Source organism: Rissa tridactyla, chromosome 1 (genome assembly GCF_028500815.1).
Source record: "Rissa tridactyla isolate bRisTri1 chromosome 1, bRisTri1.patW.cur.20221130, whole genome shotgun sequence".
In the NCBI taxonomy this organism is placed as follows: domain Eukaryota; kingdom Metazoa; phylum Chordata; class Aves; order Charadriiformes; family Laridae; genus Rissa; species Rissa tridactyla.
In genome coordinates this window covers 128,494,007-128,514,728 of record NC_071466.1, presented here as the reverse complement: position 1 = coordinate 128,514,728, position 20,722 = coordinate 128,494,007, and the positions used below count along the sequence as shown (strand labels likewise).

The window sequence follows — 20,722 nt, the reverse complement described above, 5'->3', positions numbered from 1 at the left end:
ACACGTCACAGCGAAAGGATGTAAGGACGGATGGATATTTAGATGGCACGGAAGGCTAGACCGGTATGATGAAGAAAGAGAGGGACAGCAGAGGCAGCTGAAGGATGAGGGTGCAGAGGGAGTGGAAGAAATAAAATAGGGAAACCATAATGCACAGTGAGGAAAGAAAGACACAGTAAAAAAGATGAAGGGGGGAGACGATACAGGTGAGGAACAAGGAGGATGGGTAAACAGATGCAGCAAAAAGACAAGCAGATGAGTCCAGCAGAGGAAGGAAGGAAGGAAGGAAGGAAGGAATAGTATGTTGTTTTAGGTGTCCGAGGGGGGGAGGTAGCGAAGGGGTGGAGGACCAGCTACAGTGGGTAGATTGATTTTGATGTTAGCTATATTGCAGGTCAAACACAGTCCTCACACCACATCGACTCCACATCTGCTTCTTCTTCCACCTGCCTGTCAGCCCCCCGCTGTGTCCTAGATTTTTTCAGCTGGAGCACCTCTCCAGCTGGGCGCTGACTGTCTGTCAGCCCCCCGGGGTGGGGGGAGACCGGAGCATCAGGTGAGGCACGTACCAGCCGGCGTGCCCCGCGGCACCAATGAACCCGGGCTCAGGGCAGCCTTACAGAGGTACAGCTGTTGGGAACATGAGCATCCCCCCTCTCCTGCCCCATCTCCTGGGGGCAGGGAAGGCAGTGTGGTGGCTGGAAGCCCGTTCCATAGTGTCCAATGTCAGAGAGATGCTGGGGTAAACCTGAGGGGCTGCCTGGCTGGATGGATGGCAAGACACCTCACATGGCACCTGTAAACTGGGGGTGGTGTCAGCCCATCTCACTGCTTAGGGAAAGGGCTTTTACAGCAGCACTGCAGGCTTCATCTCTCCAGGCATCATGTTGCTGTGGTTTTGGGCTAGGATGATGGCCTGTGTCAGGCCAGCAGCTGGCTGCCTTGTGCTACAAAGGGAGCCATTTTTTCAGCCTCATCTCTGCAAATGGCATCTGCTGTGGGGATTTCCCTTCCACCCTGGGCTACTGGACCCAGACACCAGCCTGGGAGAGCACAGCATGGTGCAGCTCACCCCCCCAGCCCCAAAAGCAGTCCTGCAGCCCCGCTGCCCGCCTGGCTGAGATGCCCTCATCATCCTCCAGCACAGGGGAGACAGCCCTTAAGGCAAGAGCCTCCTACCTCCGCAGTGCTGCAGCCTGTTATTGTCTCGGAGCAGCCTATTAAAGAAGGAAACCAAACCAGCCCCCTGCGTCCGTCCAAGCTGATGGTGTCTGTCTCTGTCTGGGGTGCCGCAAAGAGGCAGCACTTACAACTTCAAAAGAGCTTTGCTTCCCTGCCCTGAGCCCCCAGCAGCTCTACAGGGCTCTGGCAACGGCATGCCCACCCAGCCCGGGTGCCACCCGAGGCAGGAGACATCTCAGTGCATCCCAGGGTCTGGGCAGATGGAGGCGTGGGCTGCCCTGGGAGCTTGGGTAGGTGACAGTGACAGCATGCTGTCTCTGAGGCTGCCCAGCTGAGCGCTGATCGCAGCTTTCCTGGGGATGAGCATCCCCCCTTATCGCTCTGCTGATCCCAGTTGCATGGTAACTCTGATTGCACTAAGCAACACCTCACTCAGACCCTCCCTGCTCTTCCCTCCTCTCCTCTCTGTTGGCACCCATTGGTTTGCAGTCATTTGCTGACTCTTTTTCATTTTCCTCCGCTTGCCTTCCCTCTGCATTTGCCCCATCCTGTTTCTGTCCTCTGTGAATAATGCTTGGCAGCATGGTGTGCTGCCGTAGAGGAGTTAGAGCTGCTCTAGGCGGTTAGCCACTCATCCAGGAGAGGATCCTGAAAAGAAAAGAAAAAGAAAAACAAAAAACAAGACTAAGATAAAATCAGGATTTCTCCATGCCCTGTCTCCTTAGTCCTTGCTAGGGCTACTGGCAGAGCTGCGGATAGGGAGCTGGGCTAAGGGAGCACGAGTGCTGTGGGTGAAGCCCCGGGTGCTTTGATGCAGCTTTAGGAACAAAGATGTAAATAGAAGGAGGAGGAGAGCTGCCAAAGCTGTATGAAGCTGAGGATTGAGATAACGGAGCCTGATACAGTTCAAGACTGAGCTGTATTGTGCACAAGGTACCGGTTGAATGTCCAAGCCATTCAGCCCAGTACCATGGGCTTTGCTGTGCTGCAGAGCTCTGGATGTTGCCCTGTGCACTTCAGAAATGAAGGAAACCTAGAAGAAACGCAAAAGAAAATCAAATCCAACTACCTAAATTGTTCTCAGTGGAGGAGGAAAAAAAGGAGGGCATATTCCTCACCCTCCCATGTAGAGCCAAGTCCTCCATCACAGACAGAAATACAAATGCATGCATACGTACATAGGCATACACTGAGGTCCTTCATGGTACTCAAAAGAGCTTCAAGAGCATCAGAGCGCCACACTCTGAAACTCGTTGGATATTGGGTCCTGTCCCCAGGCCTAGTTCTTGGCTGCCCTTGCAGAGCATATCAGCAAGGTTCCATCAGCTGCACTGCGTTGATGGGGGTGTAGCAGAGGTTAATACTGACATCTGGGAAAGCTTTTGCCCATTCTGTGCATCATATATCAGCAGCACACTCTTGGATCTGTTTATTATGGTGATCAGATAGTAAAACTTCGGGAGGGAAATGTCCCACCAGTCAGCATTTGCGCAGTAGGCAAAGGAATTTAGAAATGTGAATGGTGGGTGAAAATGTAAGCTGGTATTTTTATATATATATATAATGATAGCTCTTCACTAGCAAATGAAACCCAGCAGGGGAGAAAATACTGTGTAGAATTCAAAAGTCTCGCATGTCCATGCACTAAAGAGCATTTCTTCTCCCTCTCTTGTTCAACCCTGACACCATAGATGCCTCAGACTTGAGCAGTCTCTTTGAACTCCCCGCTGTTCAAAAATCTTGAGGAGACAGCTGCAGCTCTTTGCTACTGAAGCCTTTCTTCCAAACCTTCCAGGAGCCAGATAGGAGGAGTATCCAGGCTACTTTCTGCTCCTAGGAGAGCAGGCAAACTCCCTGCTCCCTCTGGTCCCTGGTGTGCATGCTGGGGTGGATTAAGGCTGCTGCAAGAGGGACTGCTGGCCTGTGGTTGTCCTGCACTGCAGTGATTCAGTGATAAAACTAGGTTGCATGGGAGATGGGAGTTCTGTCTCTGCTTAGGAGATCCTAAAGGGTTTCTATTTTATAGGAAACTCTTAATAGTAGCTGGTCTGCTTTTTATCCATTTATCCCTGGTTTACTGTGTGGGTGCACACTCACACAGCAGCATCTGTCTTTCTGTATTGGAGTCACATCTCCTTACCTTACAGGTGTAAACAGCTGCCTATTTCCCTTGGCCTCACAGACACAGTGGAACAAAAGGTGAATGAGATTTTCTTTCACCTGTGCATCATCATCAGAAATATCCCTGTTTCCAATGGCATGGTTGTTTTTGCTGAAAATGGTGGACGAGGCAGATGGACTCTTCTGTGCTGAACCTGCTGTGTTTCTGGCATTCATAGAAGCATCCTTTGCCTTGAAAAATTAGTGAATCACACAGGGAATCTCTTGTACCATCTCAGTTCTACAGACAGTCTTCTGTCTATAATCAGGATTATTAAAGGAGAGGGAATGAAGTTCCTGAGGTAGAAGATGATGGGAATCTCTGCTCTGGTAAATTTGTAGACATGGAGATCTCAGAAGAACAGAGTTTTGATGCTCAATATTTATTCTTGTTAAATAGACTTTACCGGCAAATCACTGAAATGTAGTAGGCATATGAAGTGTGAATCCGTGAGGGAGGTCGTACTGAAGACATCCAGAATCAGAAGAAAGTCAGGATCTTGGGAACCAATCTGATTTTACTGCACTAGAGGTGGTAAGGTTACTTTTTGCACTTGGCACAGTGAAGTATTGACAGCTTTCATGAACTCTCCACCCTGTGTGAAAATAATTACATAGGGAATTGATTTTGAATCATGTTTTATATGTAGAAATGTACCACTTACTAAGTGCAATGCAACATATGGTATGGAGTGTGTCTACATTAGCATTTGAGTTTGAATCCCGACCGTGCTTTCGAAGCATAACTCATAGTCATCTCTTTGCTTTGGTTCCTGTTGCAGGATGGTCTCTGGGCATACGCAGACTTCCTTTCAGGTGAAACTAAACCAGGGGATGCACAGCCTCACCAGCTGCTAATGGCGTTCAGCCCATGGGGCCTGAACGGAGCCAGTAAACCTCTGCAGTGTACATAGAATCATAGAATCATGTTTGGGTTGGAAGAAACGTTTAAAGGTCATCTAGTCCAACCCCCCTGCAATGTGAAGGGACATCTTCAACTAGATGAAGCTGCTCAGAGCCCCATCCAGCCTGACCTTGAATGTTTCCAGGGATGGGGCATCTACCACCTCTCTGGGCAACCTGTGCCAGTGTTTCACCACCCTCAGCATAAAAAATGTCTTCCTCATATCTAGTCTAAATCTACCCTCTTTTAGTTTAAAACCATTACCCCTTGTCCTATTGCAACAGGCCCTACTAAAAAGTTTGTCCCCATCTTTCTTATAAGCCCCCTTCAGGTACTGAAAGGCCGCAGTAAGGTCTCCCCAGAGCCTTCTCTTCCCCAGGCAAACAACCCCAACTCTCTCAGCCTTTTCTCATAGGAGAGGTGTATTGTGTAAAAAGCAGGTGTATGATCCCCTTCTGTTCTGTAAATCTCTTTTTGCCCTGCTGTGTTGGTAACACACACACAGTGATTGGCTGGGCTGGACCCTCCAGGCTCAAGGACTGAGCCTCTTATAAACAAGTACTTTCTGGTGCAGTTTTAGCCACCTTGAAAATACGCTCACATAATCACTTCGTCTGATAGTTTCCCCCACCATTGGCAAGTTCATATCATTTGGACCTGCACGTGGTTTGCACTGTGGTCTAGACTTACCACCCATTGACTGACTGGGGTCAGGTCAAAAGTCCTTAATGTTGACCTGAGACCTCCAGCTCCCCCGCTTCCCATACACCAGCTGGTAGCTGCTCTTTCCCCAGTGCACGCTGGCAGAGCCTGGTGCTTCAGCTCTATTAGGTGAGAAAAGGGGATGTGAAGGGCCCCCTCTTACTGCACGCTCCAAACACAGCGAGGCTGATGCTTTTCCTGATTACCTACAGGGAGTTCTTCTGTCTAGGGCTCTTCTGCAGAAGAGCTCTGCGGCGCGGTGCCTTTGCTCCCCTGGCTGGAAAACACTGCAGCCCTTGCTGTGTGGTAGTGGTCACTCAACCACGCATCCAGACACAGCCTAGTCTTGAAAGCTCCCCAGGCATGGCCTTCTCTGCTCTGTGTCTGCCAGAAATTGTGCATTTGTGGCCTCAAATGCCACACGCTGACAGCAAGAATCACGAGATACCCTGCGATGCACTTGGGTGCACCCACCCCGCCCCTCTGTTCCCTCGCAGCTTCTGGAATGGTGCTCCCTCTAGTTCAAAGAGTAGCTGCCAATACTGAGAGCAGTCACTACTTTTTAGCGGCACCATGAAACCCCCGTACTCTTTCTCATTTCCTTTTCCCAGCACTGCTGAGAGTTGCTACTTAGCTGGGATTTTCCAGATAGCCTGATGGAATTAGCCATCCAGAGCCAGTGACTTTCTGTGCATAGAGAGCATCTAATTCTCTTAAAGCCCATGGCAAATCCCAGCATTATTTCCTATGCAGATGACGGCTACAAAGAAGCAATTAGGAAGATAACCAGTATCTTCCCTTCCTCTCTTCCACTTTTAAAGCTGCAGGCGAAAATGGCAGTATTTTGGTTAAAGATAAATATAAGCCAAACCCTAAGGTGTTGACAACCCCAAATACTTGCGTGTTTCAGTTTTGAACTAGCATCTAGATTTGTATCTTGGATATGGTCCCTGGCTTTACTTCTTTGAATAGTAAATCTTTTTCACAGTTTGAACTGTGAATATAATTTAGCATTAATGTACCGTGTATGTCTTTGATATGGCCAAAAGGGACAAGTTATGTATCTGGGTTGGAGCAGAAAGACATATCACCACGTTGGCAGGATCTTTACCGCCGGAACAGTAAGTCCAGGAATCTAAAATGCAGGAGACCTGGGGAATATTTAGGTCTGGAATCATAAAGTATGTACATACATCTAGTGGTAGCAGCCCTAGATTGGTATATACATCATGTGAGGTGTTTCAGGTCTAAAAGCGGGGTGCTGCCTTAGGGTGGTAGAGGAGGCAGAAGGGCTACTGCAAAAAAGAACCATTTTCTGTAGCTACAAGGCCTCCTCCTGTTAGGGGTCCAGCAATGGGGAGACCCTCATTCTGTTTCAGGGTTTCTTCTTGGGTAGGTTATTCTTCTTTTCTCTTCATCTGTGGACGAAAGAGAGAAAAAGGTTTTCGCTGTGTAAAATTGTTTATGGATAGAAAACTGAGCAGGAGTTCTCAGCGTGATTTAGTCTTGTTAAGTGACGGTCTGCTTTGGCTCCTGTTGCCTTACTGAAGAAAGAAGGAAAGAATTAGGACTCGCTAGATCTGAAGGATAGAATTAATTACGGCTGTGATTCATTATGGGCAAAACCAGCTAAACGTTTCTCTGTTATTTTTAATTTTGTGTCTGAATCACTGAGTGTATGAATCCCAAGATAGGGTCTGAATTCCTGGGAACAACTTCATTTCCAAATGCGCATGTAGCAGAATTGCCAGGAATTGGAGAGAAGGTGCAGGCAGACAACCCAATTTTTAAAGGATTGAAAAAATCCTCCATTATTTTGCAATTAATCTTAGCTGTTAGTGGTGAGAGGGAGGGATGTCCAAGGTCAAGAACAAGCCAGATGACTGAGGTTTGGTCAAGTTTGATCTGTTATTTTTTAATGTAGTCTGTGTTCTGCTCAAGGACTGGCTAACTGTGCCTCTGCTTTCTATTTCTATTTCTATTTTTTTGGGGGGGTCACTATTATTATTACTACTATTGCTATTATTATTCCTATTTTGCAGTGGTTTTTTTAGTCATCTGCGTTCAGCTCTCTTGAGAGCAATGAAAAGAAATCAAACTGCTTTTGTGAGTTGTGGCAGAAGAGTGCAAATAGATTGATTAAAAACGCTGTTTCTTTTTTTAATTTAAACAGAGCAGAGGCTTGTGGGTAATGTGCATAATGTATGCTCGGTGGTAACAAGCCACTGTGGGGAGAGGGGAGGAAAGCGAGGGAGAGAGAAAAAAAAAAATGGAAGTGGAGCCAGTGTTGTTCTGCCTTTAAACACAAGATTGATTTTACATTTTCCCTGTGTGTCACTTTCATTACTAGCAAATTAATCCTTCTCTCTGAGGCCTGAAACTTATTTCTGGGGTTTCTCATAAGAAAATAGCTTTTGGTGTGCTACCTATTCTTAAAAAGGGAGCTCGGGGCTTGACTACATGAGGAAGTTGCCCCCGTTTAACCAAAGGTGTAATTTTAAAATTGACCCTGTTATGTAGGTGCACGTGGCTGGCTTATTTGGATTTTTACTTTACTATGAATCTACCTATACTGACAGAAGTACAACACTCTTGAAATGGTAGGAGAATGCTGAACAGTTAACTAAATCAATAAAAAGTTACCCCTTCACAACTATCGCGCCTTGTTCAGACAAAGCCGGCATCGACGGAGACCTGTGGCCTGAAGGAACAAACCCTCAGGAAAACCCTCTTGGGAGGAGACTGTGAGACGTTTCTGACACTGATACAGTTCTGCAGTGCAGCATCCCTTCGGAGCATGAGGGTCTGCCGGCTGCTGTAACCTGCGGGGACTCAGGGACCTTCCTGGCCTAGTAAAGGGGCAGATTTATTGAACACTCATTTTAGGCAAATGATTCTGGACAATTAAATGGTTAAGTCATTGGACTGCCTAAAGCTACAACTGTATTGCAAGTTGAGCAAACAATTTCACCACGGCTGGGTTTCTAGCAAACGCATACTGCTGTTCTGTGGGGCTGCTCTCTCTTCAGTCTTCAGGTCATGGTACCCGTTCATAGAAATTTGGACTTGTTTTGTTTCTGTTTAAATTACCTGGCACACCTAGAGCTTAGATTACCTGTGCTGTCATTACAGAAGGGTTCCTCTTGCGTTCAGGTGTTTTTTTGCGAGTTGTGATTTTTTGACATCCAGGAGATACACGTGTGCTACCATTTCTTTACAGTTGTTGGTCAGTCAAGTCATTGGCTGGTTAACAAATCCTCCTGCAGCTTTGTCTGCTTTGATGCCTCTGATGAAGCGAGAGGGCTGCTCTGATTCAGTTCTGGCCCAGAAAGCTGGTATGTGGCCCATAGACACTTCCTCACCTAGGTTAATGTTGACACTTTCATTTCTATATAAGATGAGCAGGTGGGTCACAGCCTGCCCCACTCTTTGAGGATCACTTGCCAGGCGCGGCCCAGGTCTCTCTGGAGTCCATGGTGCTGTCCCATAACAGGGCTGTGGTCTGAGATCTCTGGCGCCTGAGATCTCTGGTGGCTGCCTTGTATCTGGGTTAACACAGCAGCAATTTTTCACCATCAGTTGCTGTCACAGAATGTAAGTGCAAGAGTATGGTCTTCTGGGCTGTCCTGAGCGGAGCCCTGCAGTCCTGTCAGCAGCGGTGGCTGGTAATTAGCTTGGGAAGGGCGGGAAGAAGGGTTCCATCTTTCCTGTTAAATATCAAACAGCACACAGAAGTAGCCATTTGCAGCCACAGTGAAGACTTGCTCCTATCAGTGGAAATCCAGCATGTTTTATCTGACCATAGGTCAGGTGTTTGTTTGGATTAACAAACAAAAGGGACGCCAGATGCAAGGAGGAGAGTAACTGTTTTTAAATCAAAAGGACTCTTATTTTTTCTTCTCTGAAAACTCTAGCGGCAGCATTTCAAGACGCTTAGGCTGTGTTTCAGTGAAAATGACTGCCAACTTTTCCTTTGCTGTGCAGTAGCCAACTCTAACGGAGGATCTGGTATGTGATTAGGCTTCTTAAGTGGCAGGTGGGGGAATGCATCCACTTACGGAATTGTTGTTAAAATGAGGAGCTTTTGGGACTTCTCTGCAGGATCTCTGGATTGTTGGAAGCATTCCATCTGATTTCTCAAAAATGCTTACTTATAGCCTGGAAAACCGCAGTCTTTACTGCTACCTTTTGGATTTACTAGAGCCTTGAGCAAGCCATTGGCTTCTCTTTGAGCATGTACTGGTTTAAATACACCTGTGCAGAACAAAGGGAAAGACGTGGCCGGGCCATATTCATTTTCATTCTGACTGACTTAAAGTGAAGGGTGCCTGTGAGCATCTGCGGGTCTTGTTATTGCTCAGTGGGCAAGATCGTGTCAGAAATGTAGCGCTGATTATCTGCTACGTGAACTGTGTGGTTTCTAATTGACCGCTTTACTCCTGCCTTAGCAGAGGACGGTCTTATTTTTTATGCTTCAAACAAGTACAATTCAGAGTGAATAGATCTTCACACTGAGACCTAGGACCCAGCTCTGTTCCCTTCAGAATAATTGGCAAAAATTCCCCGAAGTTATTTTCTGGGAAGAAGGAGTTGCCATTTGGATGCCTACTCATAAGATTGTCAGTGGCATGGTTTTAGATACCCTGTGCTACCCAAGGGACTCCAGAAAGAGGGAAACATCACAGAGATCGGGGGGGGGGGGGGGAGGGGAAGGAGTGTTGTGGTGGTTTGTTTATCAAGAAACAGAACTTTACTGGGGCACAATATGAAACTACAAGCGTATTATCCTACTGCCTTTCCAGTTCCAGCACCAGCTCTTTTCTTTTCCAGGTGAGGCATTATTGTGTTAATGCTTGCAGGAGGAGGGAAGAAACGAGTCCAAATGCCCCTGTTTGAAATGTCCTATCAGTGCATAAAATATGTCTGCGGATTTGAGAATTACGCTGACTTCACAACAGTAAATTTCAGATAAATAATTTATCTCCTGCAAACACATTTCTGTGCTCTTAACACATCCATTTGTTTCTGGAAAGCAGCGGGGGCGACGGGGAGGCAGAAGCGATTGGTGCTCGCTGGGGAACTTTCCATGGAGCCGCCCGTAGCTTGGGTGTTGTTGGCCGCTTGAGGTAGGGTTTTGTTCTCGCAGCCACCAGCTCCCACATCATAAATAAAGCCATTTTGGAAACAAGAGGCACCTTGAGCTAAAACTGGCATTTCTCACAATATTGGCAGATCAAGCCAGCAACTGTTGATTTTAAATGTTTAATGAGCAATATGTTGCTGATTCTGGTAATAATGTTGTGTTTGCCTAACCTTTCTCAGTGTGCTCCCTTCTGCTGTATTGCTGGCAAGTTTCCAGGGGAGGAGGAAAGGGAAGGAAAAAACCCAAACCCCACCAGGAAGGGTGAAGCAGGGCAGAGAGAAGAGGAAAATTGAGTGACTTAAGGAGAAGGGGCATAAAAGGCAGAGGTAGAACTTAATTAAAAGGAAGAGATAGCAGCAGGATATTGATGCCACGTCAGAGCATTAAACTGGGGATTGCAGAGAAAGACGACTTTTCCCTGCAGAGATATTCTTATTCATACTGAGAGAATTGGAAAAGAAAGGCTGGTTACGAGGAGGAGATGGACAGGAAGAGCTGTGTGGAGGTGAACCCCGGACCAGGGAGTCTCCTGAGACAATTCAGTCAGCCGCTTAAAAGCAGGTGAATTGAACGAGAAGCAGCATTGTACAAATCAGTAAGATGCCCAGTTCCTTCCATGTCAGGCTCATATAATGCTCACTCTAAAGACTGTCTCCAGTATGCTGTATTTTTTTCCAATTTGTTTTTGTTCAATCTCAAACCCCTGAGTGGTTCAGCATAAGCCCGTTTGACACTGGCTTGCGGGTTGGCTATAGAGCGGCTTATGAGCACATGCAGATATCTCGGGATATGAAGGAGGCTTCCTTGACCGGTGGAAGTAGGAACATGCAATGGAAACAGAAAAAGGCTGCTTTTATAGCACTAAATAGCAGCTGCTTTTGCTGCCACTCTCATCCTAGACTAGACCCTCCCTCTACTGGTGTGGGTACTGACCATTGCTTGCTGTAGAAGACAGAGCTCTTGCTTAATTTATACCATGACTTGTGCGCTAGGGAAAGCACGAGACTGAAAATACTGGAAGCTGAAGTCTTTTGTCTTCTGAACTGAGAGATTTTGGGCAGCGGGGTCAAACGTTTCCCACCCTTGTGCCTTGGACCCTCCTCAGTGGGAGTTATGCGGGGAGTTACTGTGCAAAAACTATGGAAGGTTTTTCTAATGTGCTGATTGGGGTCTTGAGTGAGACTAGGCATTTTCTCATCTTTTAATCATTACCTGTTTGGCTGATGTTTAAATCAATGACTGCATGCCAAACGCTCGCTGCCATATTAGGAAGCCTCTTCTTGTTTTACATAATAGCTCATTTATTGCTTCCATTGTATGTGCGGCACAGTATATATTGTCCAAAAGGGAGATATAGATACTAGGTCATACTTGGTGAAGGAGGATTTTTCTCTTTTTAATGAGGAGAATATCGGCTTTGCAATGCTTGTTATATTTTCATTTCCAGGCTGCTGCATACAAATTGCATTACCTAAAGTTGACCACACACAAATATACGTATAGAAAAGTGTGTGTTGTGACACTAGGATGTGTCTAAGAGCAGCCTTGCCAGAAAAATGACGATGGTCTACCTAGGCCACTGTCTTTCTTCCAGCAGTAAGAGAGTTTTAAGAAGAAGATAGTGTCCTTTATTTATGTAACTGCTTGATTTATTGTTTTTCCCTCATGGGTAAACTATCACCTCCTTAAGTTACTTGCTTCCTTGTTAACAAGTGAGAGTGAAACATGGATGTATGTTCTACACGAAATGTTCCATTTTTAAGAGCAGGTATGCATCTGATAGCTGGATTGACCTTCTCTCTCTACTTTTTTCCCTCTTTTACACCACAATATCTTCTGTTGTTTTCTTGCCTTCTTGATCAATGTCCTAAGCATGAAAGCTAGTATATGCAAAAGATTTCTAATTATCTTTGAGCTTTCCACCAGGGTCCTCAAGTACAAATAGATACAGCCCCTTATAAGTTCAAATCAAACACATCTTCAGTGGGTCATCTTCAAGGAAATTTCCAGCAGACCAGCCCTTCAATAAGTGAAGTTCTTTGCTGCTGACACCTCCCAGTAATTTCTCTTTAGCTGTAGCATACTGCATCAGTTGTAGGGTTGGTTTTTTTCTTTTTTTTTTTTTTTCTTCTCCTTTTTCCCCCTCTGGTTCAATTCCCTACAGCTTTGAAGTAGAAGAATGAAGTCTTTCCCAGACACGTGATATGGCATCATCTCTCTTGGAGCAATCACTACATGTGTTAGCCGTGTAACAGACAACTATAAAAGCAAAACAAAGCTGCAAATATAAAAATGTTCTCATAGATGTTTCTCCCATACGCTATTCCTCCATGAATGTTTTTTGTCATTGCAGTAGCTGAGCTGAGTTACAGTCAGATTTTGGTCTTTCAGACAGATTTATGAGTGGAAGGAGAAAAGGGCTGGAAGATAAGAAGGAGAATAATAGGGCAAGAGGAGGAGGGAGAGAGGGGAAGAGGGAGAAGTGAAAAGACAAAAAGAGGTATGTGAACTGAAGAAGGGGAAAAAAGGATGAGAAACTGAAAGCAGGAGTGTGATGGGTCAAAGGGCAGGAGAGGTGATTGAAGCATCTGGGATGGCAAGATCTGAGGCTTGCAAGCTCTTCTTGGCAGGGCAGAGCCCTGCAGAATGCAGTATAATCTTGAGCACGGCCCTTCAGTTTAGGGGCATATAAATGGAAGGGGGTTTATTGTGAATTCTGGTTAATAACTTTCTCAAAGGGGAAAACTCCTGTATTCTCTTTGAAATACAATTTCTTGTCTCATAAATTGAAACAGCTGCGACTGTTCCCTGTGCACACAGATTTTTTTTCATCTTTTGCCTTTTTTGCTGGGTGTATGCGTGTGATTTTGCTTAATGACTTTTCCCTGCAGAAGGAACCCAGAATGTGGTGCTGTATGCAGGTTTGTGATCAGTGTCTTTGCACAAGCACAAGAAAAATGCCTTGGGCATTTTCTGCTTTTAGAGAGGAACAAGTGTTAGGCTATTAGTCTGAATCTAACCTAGACTGCATTTCTCCTGAGAAAACTCAGTAGGAATTTCTGCAGCCTCGTTCCCTCTTGCCTAAGCTGAGGTTTAATCTATCACCTACGCTCCAGTCCTGGAGATGGGAAGGCTGCTAGCATCTTCATAGCTGCCATGCAGGCAGCACAGAAGGGACTATAGGTGGGCATCTCCACGGTCTATCTTCCTGCCCCAGCTCTTAAGGCATCCCCTGCTACACAGGGCTGGTGATGAGCACCGCAGTGCAGGTGGAGAGTGGGATTCCTGCCTGGAAAGGGAAGCGAGACCATCGCTCACCTTATGACTCTAAGCAGTGCTGGATACTCTCTGCCAGCATCAACCCATCTCTGTCTCTGAGGGCTCCTAAATGTCTATTCTTTTCATTTTTCTTAATTGAAAGAGCTAAGCTTGCCTTTGGGCTAGTGCAGAAATCATCCACTTCTGTGGATGACTGAGTAAACAGAAACACAGACGGGGAGTCAAACCTTCCTGCCTCCAACTCACTATCTGCTCCAAGTTAAGGTGGTCAAATCCCTGAATCATTAAGCAAGTGATATATGAGTTAACATAGCGTGCTGGCAGGAGTAGCACACACAAATGTCCTGAGGAGGTTCAAATTCAGAGGGTTATATGTCACCTTCAGCAAATTTCTGTTTGACAAGAGCTCAGGAAGGCTTTTGGGTTAAGTGTAGAAATACCTGAACAGGTATCTCAGTTTCTAATTCCCCCAGCTCTCTGCCATGACTCCCTACAAGTGCCTCCAGCTGGAAGATGAGAGGGTGTAGAGAAAGCCAGGATTTTCCAGATCTGAGTGGAGAGCCTCATAGCAGACCTCAGCCTTCCCATTGTATATGACAGATGAGACCCTCTTTGGGTCATGTTGCATTAGGAGCAGACCCATGGTCTCCAGCAAGCTGGGCTTCATCTCCATCCCCTCTTGCAGCAGCTACATAGAATCACAGAATCATAGAATCATAGAATCTTCATGGTTGAAAAGGACCTTTGAGATCATCGAGTCCAACCATACACACACACACACACAAAAAAAAAAAAATAACCAAACCCAAAAAAAACCCCAACAACCTACAATCTCTGCCCTTCAGAGCATGCCCTGAAGTGCCAAATCAAGACATTTCTTAAATACCTCTAGGGATGGTGACTCAACCACCTCCCTGGGTAGCCTGTTCCAGTGCCTGACCACTCTTTCAGTAAAGTAATTCTTCCTAATACCTAACCTAAACCTCCCCTGCTGCAACTTCAGCCCATTTCCTCTGGTCCTGTCATTACTCACCTGGGAGAAGAGGCCAACGCCCACCTCTCTACAACCTCCTTTCAGGTAGTTGTAGAGGGCAATGAGGTCTCCCCTCAGCCTCCTCTTCTCCAAACTAAACGTGCCCAGCTCCCTCAGCCTCTCCTCATATGACCTGGTCTCCAGATCCCTCACCAGCCTGGTAGCTCTCCTCTGGACACGCTCCAGCACTTCAATGTCCCTCGTGTACAGAGAGGCCCAGAACTGAACACAGGACTCGAGGTGAGGCCTCACCAGTGCCGAGTACAGAGCACTCACTCTTGCGGGCTCCCTCCCATGCATGCGTCAGGCAGCCCAGCTCTGCTGCGTGACAAGCTGATGCAGCGGGAAGATGTGAGGAGCCTTTGCCAGCCAGAACAGATTTGCACCAAAACCTCAAATGACCCCAGTGACAAGCGACTGGAGAGACTCACAGTGTTTCTTTCCTCCTGAGCCTCTTAGCAGCCACACTGGCCTCCATGCAAACCAGGGCTTGTTCACAGCAAGAGCCTAGGGCAAGAAGAGGAAAAGAAACGCATGGGCACTCTTCCGAGGCTGCATGGAAAGAGCTGGAGATTATCTTCTGTATTTCCTGCAGTGCTGGGATTGTTTAGGGGTGGGACTATGGCTTCTTCCTTGTCTTTTTGATCCATGAATCACAGACTGTATCATAACGCGGAGCGTTTTATTAACTGAGACCTTCCAGAGGACTTCTCTGTGTTTGAGAAGGTAGCAATGAGAGCACTTGTTTATCTAGAAATAAGATAGTAGTTCATTGTGTATTTTATCTGCCTTTAATGTGATGAAGCAGGCAGAAAGGAAGGAGGAGGAGTCAGCACAAACGTTTCCACTCTGTTCTCCCTAGTCCTCACTATCAAAGATCCTGGGAACAGCTTACCTACCTCTCTTCCTACTTATATGTCCCGTGCATGTATACATACCATCTAAGTGTCTGAGACCCTCAGTGGCACTGCCAACAGCCTTGTATTGTGTGTAAGTAGTGAAACTGTTTGCCACAGATCGATACAGCTGTAATACATCTGAAAGACTCAGGCCTCAGTTACCTCTTGGATGTTGTATTCCCAGCCGACGCTAGCGATGTTCCACGCTGCTTTCCCATGGTAATTCACCTTGCTTAGACTCAGAGCTCCACTTGCTTGCCCTAACCCTCTGCATCCCCTCACTTTTTTTAATCAGCCTTTCATGTATATCTCATGCTCTGTGGCTCATTTACTTATCTACTTCCTTTTTTGTCCTTCTCCTGAACACTTTTGTCTCATAAACTATCTTTTTTATGCTATTTTTTAAATTTTTTTTGTTGTCTTGCTAGTTCTTCCCCTATTCTCCATTCTCATTCCTTCTCTCTCCTTCTCTCTTCTTCCCTCTCCTTCCTGCTTGTTACATCCCCCTGTATATGCAAGCTCATACTGCCTAAAAATTATCTCAAGACCTTCTGCTCCTGAAGCAGTGAAAAAATACAGTCTGCAGGTGAATTTGGCATTTTAATGTAGTTAACATTCCTCCCCTCCTTCAACTGTTCTGCAATTGCAGGCTGCTGAGATTAGTAGCATAAAATCCCACCAGGATATTGACGTAACCTATAAACCAGGAAGCTGTTTTAATCAGACCCAGCATCCCATTTGGAATGCTGGACTTAGAAATACAAGGACAGCAGTTCTGAGAGCAGCTGAGAAATAAGGAAACAAGTGTTGGGGAGAGGGGGTTCGAAAACCTTTTTTTTAATATTATCTCAATACCTTATGGTCAGAAGTTGCAGGATTATTTTTTTTTCCACTGAGTTCTCGCCTACAAAGGATGCTCAGATGGAGTATTGGTATTGGAGAGGTGATAAAAAGGAATTCGATTGGATGGCTGGATTATTAAGAAGGGCTATTATCCAGTAAAAGTGTCAGAGGACCTCAATCCGCAGGGCATGGATGATTACTGTGGATGAATTCCTGGTCCTTGGAGGCCAGGTGGGAGGGCACAATTGTCGTGCTTCTCCCCCACCCCCAATAAAATTTAGAGCAGCCTTGGATGAGCCGCTCATAAAAATGTCTGCTATGTTGCGTGGAAACCAGTGAACCAAAGAAAGAATAGAAGATACCCGAAACTATTTGTCAGCCTCTAACTCACAAACTCCACCTCTCTCTGTTTCTCTCCGTCTGCTCTTGGGTTTCTAAAGAGGCGATCTTTGTCAGCATGTGACTGGCATCCACGGATCAGCAGGGCGAGGACAAAGTATTGACAAGCCATTGCAGATGCTTCCAGTGGCGAAGCTGATAAAGAGGAGAAGGTGCTGCAGTAAAGGAGCGGTGACTGGATGCTGTGTACTGTGGGGCCAGTCAATATGCCTGTTGTCAATATAGTCCAGTGTTGCAACACTCTGATCTGCCAGGAGAGAGAGAAGTGGCCCATTTGCAACCGTGATTCGTGCATACAGCGGTGTGAAACCCACATAAAGCATGCAGTTTATACGTTATGGTGATGAGAGGCAAGGGGAGATTTCTGTCCCCAGCTGGTGATCAGCGTATCTGCTGAAGTATGAGGATTGATGGCACTTGTCACTATTAGCCCAGCTAATATAGCTGCAGATGCTACATTTAATCATATAAACTCTGCGGCGCAATTGCAGAACAAGGGCCTCTGGCCTGCACCACTGGAAAAGCAAGTGGAGCAGATTCCAGTGGAATCTGCTGGTGGAAAGGGCTGGTGGAGAATTGCAATGGTCCTGCACTCATGTGACAGCAAAAAGGAGGATGTGTCCCGCTTCTGCGTGGCACTCTGTGTAGGGGTATGTGTTTGTGTGCGTGCACGTGTGTAACTTACTGAGTGCGCATGAGAGAACAAAATGAAAGCATCTTGTGCATGAGATCAAGAGTATGTGTTGGAGAAAGCAGAGCTCCACTGCGTATAGAAGACAAGGAAGTAGTGCTTGGGGCAGGAGGATGTGCCCAATTCCCTTTGGCTGTCTTTCATAACACCGTATTCCTGACAACTTGTCTTGATACCTGCAGCCAAAAGGAGAGTCAGAGCATTTGAGAAGATGTGGTGCTGCCCAGCAGCACAGCTTCGTAAAGCGGGGAGCAGCTTCCACACAACTAAGACCAGAGCCCTTCAACAAGGTGTTTGAAGTGCGATGACGACAAGTTAGACAAAAAAAGAAGGGGAGATCTGGGGTTTCTTACGGCCCACATCCTCAAACGGCAGTGTCACTCCCCTTCTGCTTTCCAGGAGTGTTTGAAACCAGCCATTACAGGTATTCAGCCATTAATGAGGCCTCTTCTCTTGTCCAACCTGCAAAAAGGTGCTTAGTCACAGGCGTGCATGAGGCTGTGTGGGTTGCAGGCACCACGCAACACTTGGGACAGCAGAGGCAAACGATAGTCTGAATTGCAGTCCTCCAAGAAGGAGAGGAAACAGAGAAGCACCCGCTCCCAGGCGATGTGCAGCTCTGCTGCCCACGCGCGAGACTGCAGGCGCACCCCTGCCCTCGTCCTCTCGCTACTATTTCCCGGTCTGCCAGCCTTCCCACACACACGTCATCATGTTAACGCTCCAGCGTACTTCCAGTCCCACATCTGTGCTTCCATGTGTATTTTTTCCACCACCCTCACACACGCGTGCAGAGTCTAATTCCTGCATACCCTTTCGCCCAACTGCATTTCCTCTCGCATCCCCACAAACTTTCGTGCTGCTCTCCTTACGATGCTGAGCAGCTCTTGCCCATGCGCCCAGCTGATACTCGTCCGTGCTCATCACACTCTCACATTCTCCGTCTCCAAGTGCCCAACTCTGCAACCCAGCTGTTAATAGTTCGGTACAGTCATGTGTGTCCTGTCAGGCACGCATCTGCAGTCAAGTGCCCCAGAACGAGACCGGCATGTATCGGGGTTAAAAATGAATATGCTGGGAACGTCCCTCTTCTCTAAACTCACACCCTGACAATATAGCCCCCAAGGGGAAGAGTTTGCAGTGTAAAGACAGCTGGTTTGTGGCTTTTACTGAAGGAGAGCGTGGGGGAGGAAAGTCCAGCCCAATACCTAGCCCTTCAAATGAAGTGACTTGTCAAGTATGCAACTGTGGCGGAGATCTGAGAAGCAGTAAATTTAGCAGCACTCACTTCCACTGACAGCCTGTCATGGGCTTGAAACATAAATAGTGGTGGAGACAAATCACTGCTGTTTTCCTATTAAGCTTTGGCCCACTGGCCTCCTAGCTTGCCAGGAGCATTTCTACCTGGCCTGCTGGCGTGCCTCAGCTCAGGGACAGATGTGCCTCCCTGTTGTAGGCTTTGGGAGAGTCAGGAAGGGAATTATCATGCTGTTATTTCCGCAGGTGTCCTTGGTGTCTGGGTGCTTGCTTATCAGCTGATGGATTTCTCACTCAGGCCGTGTGCTGCTGGCACCTCCTCCCTCCACCCAAGGTCGAGGAAACATGAACCCTCTCCCTAGAGGGCTCATGGTTTTCACCCCTGCCCCCAGTTTCTTCCACGTAGCCTTGCGAGGTCATGCTGATGGAGTAAATGAGGCAATGATTTGAATAAGGGAGTAGAGGTGAAGTTTTCCAGTGCACCTGAGTGACTTGCAAGCACAAATGCCATTGAAAGCCACTGGGTCTTGTCGTGTTAAAGCATTTAGTGGCTTTTGGAAACCCTGCTTTCAAGCATTAATTATTATATAACCATTTAATAAAACATGCCATCAGAAGCTCACATTAATCTTTGCAGAGATGAGAGACATCCCTTAGTGTTCTAAATTGAGGAACCAGGAGCAAACGGACTCAGCATATTTCCCCTTCTTCCCTCTCTCTTATCAATTTTGATTCCTCTTCCCCTCTCTCCTCAAGGAAGATGAAATCACGCTGGTGATTAAGGTGGCCTACTCTGTGTTGGTTTAATTAGAACAACTGCTGTTTCAGTTACAGTAAAACTCTCACCAGTGTGCCAGTTGCAAAAGCACTCTAATGAAACCCCTGCCTCTTCAGGAGCTTTGCAGTAAGTAGCCAGTGAGTCCTCAACATAAAGTGGGTGGCTTTTCATGCTTTGTCCTGTCTTTGGGCTGCCTCTGGCCCCGGTAGGAGCTAGAGGCTCCTGTCAGAGCAAGACATTTGTCTCCCCAGAAGAGACAAATGGGTTTGGGGAGGGAAGAGGGACAGGGGAGGGGAGAGGTGTGTATTGCTGTCCATGACAGTAACAGGGGAATACAGGGGGGTGAAGCGCAGTGAGATGCTTTTGGTTGACACGATTGGCCACGGTCTTCTCATGCCAGCAGCAGCACAGTTTTTGGAAGTTTTCTGTAAGCATCATGACAAGAGAGAGTATTAGGGAATTGGGACAAAGTCATGAAATATCTTTTTAGTTTGTCCTCAGACCCCTCCTAAACTTATGGGGTAAGCTGAAAGAAATCAGAAAGGAGTTGGTTTGAAACCGTTTCTTCTACTCATTGTTTTCTGCCTTCTCCCTTTCTGGTGAACCCCCTCTTTTTCCCGTATCCCTGCATGAGAGACCCTGTCTCACAGCCATGATTTGCAATAGTGCTGATGACCAACAGCTGCGCTTGCAATGGCAAGAGCTGCATCTGGGAGCTAAAAGAGCTCAAAATCAGAGTCTATATTTCCTCTCTGCTTGCCTCCCCTGTAGGACTGTACAAATTGCAATATTAGTCACTGGGCAAAAGCCTTCCTCCTCCTTTGCAGTCAGTGCCGTGCAGGTTTGAGAGAGAGAGAGACTCCTTATTCTTTGGGAAGTAGGGGGGTGGCTAACAGTATAGATATCCTAGACTGAAGCAATCATTTATCTGGACCACTATCACTATGAATCAACAGCAGATACCTCAGATGATAATATCACAGGAGGCAGCCCAATTGATCAAAAGTCCCTGCGGCGTGTGAGCCCAGACAATATCTTCCCAGCACACCCCACCCTGCTCAAAACCTCTGTGATCCTTGCCTTGATACCTGGCAATGCTTCATGCCTGCTCAATCCTAAATCCAGCCATTTAGCCTCGTCTCCTGATCCCTTGTTGTGCTCCCTGGAGAATATTCCCTTTGCTCCATCCACCAGCAGCAGATACGGGGGATGGTGTCGGGCAGTCACTGTGCTGGATCTAATTGAGAAACATTGCAGCAAGGAGCGTGGTCAACAGAAAAGCAAACAAAATGATTTTTCAAGGCTCTAATCCACCTATACAAATATTGGCACCAGGCATCACAACACACTGACATGTTTTTGAAAGGGTAAATCTTGCTGAGGGGTGGCTTAACTCTTTGACCTCATTTCCTCAGTTGAAAACTATAGCTGTGTAAAAGATCAGTGGCAAGA

The 20,722-nt window shown here is 46.7% G+C and overlaps 1 protein-coding gene across 2 annotated transcripts in view; it reads left to right on the top strand.

Moving 5' to 3' along the window:
* Positions 1–20,722, top strand: part of LSAMP (limbic system associated membrane protein) — a 317,583-nt gene that overhangs the window by 251,767 nt on the left and 45,094 nt on the right. The window lies entirely within an intron of this gene.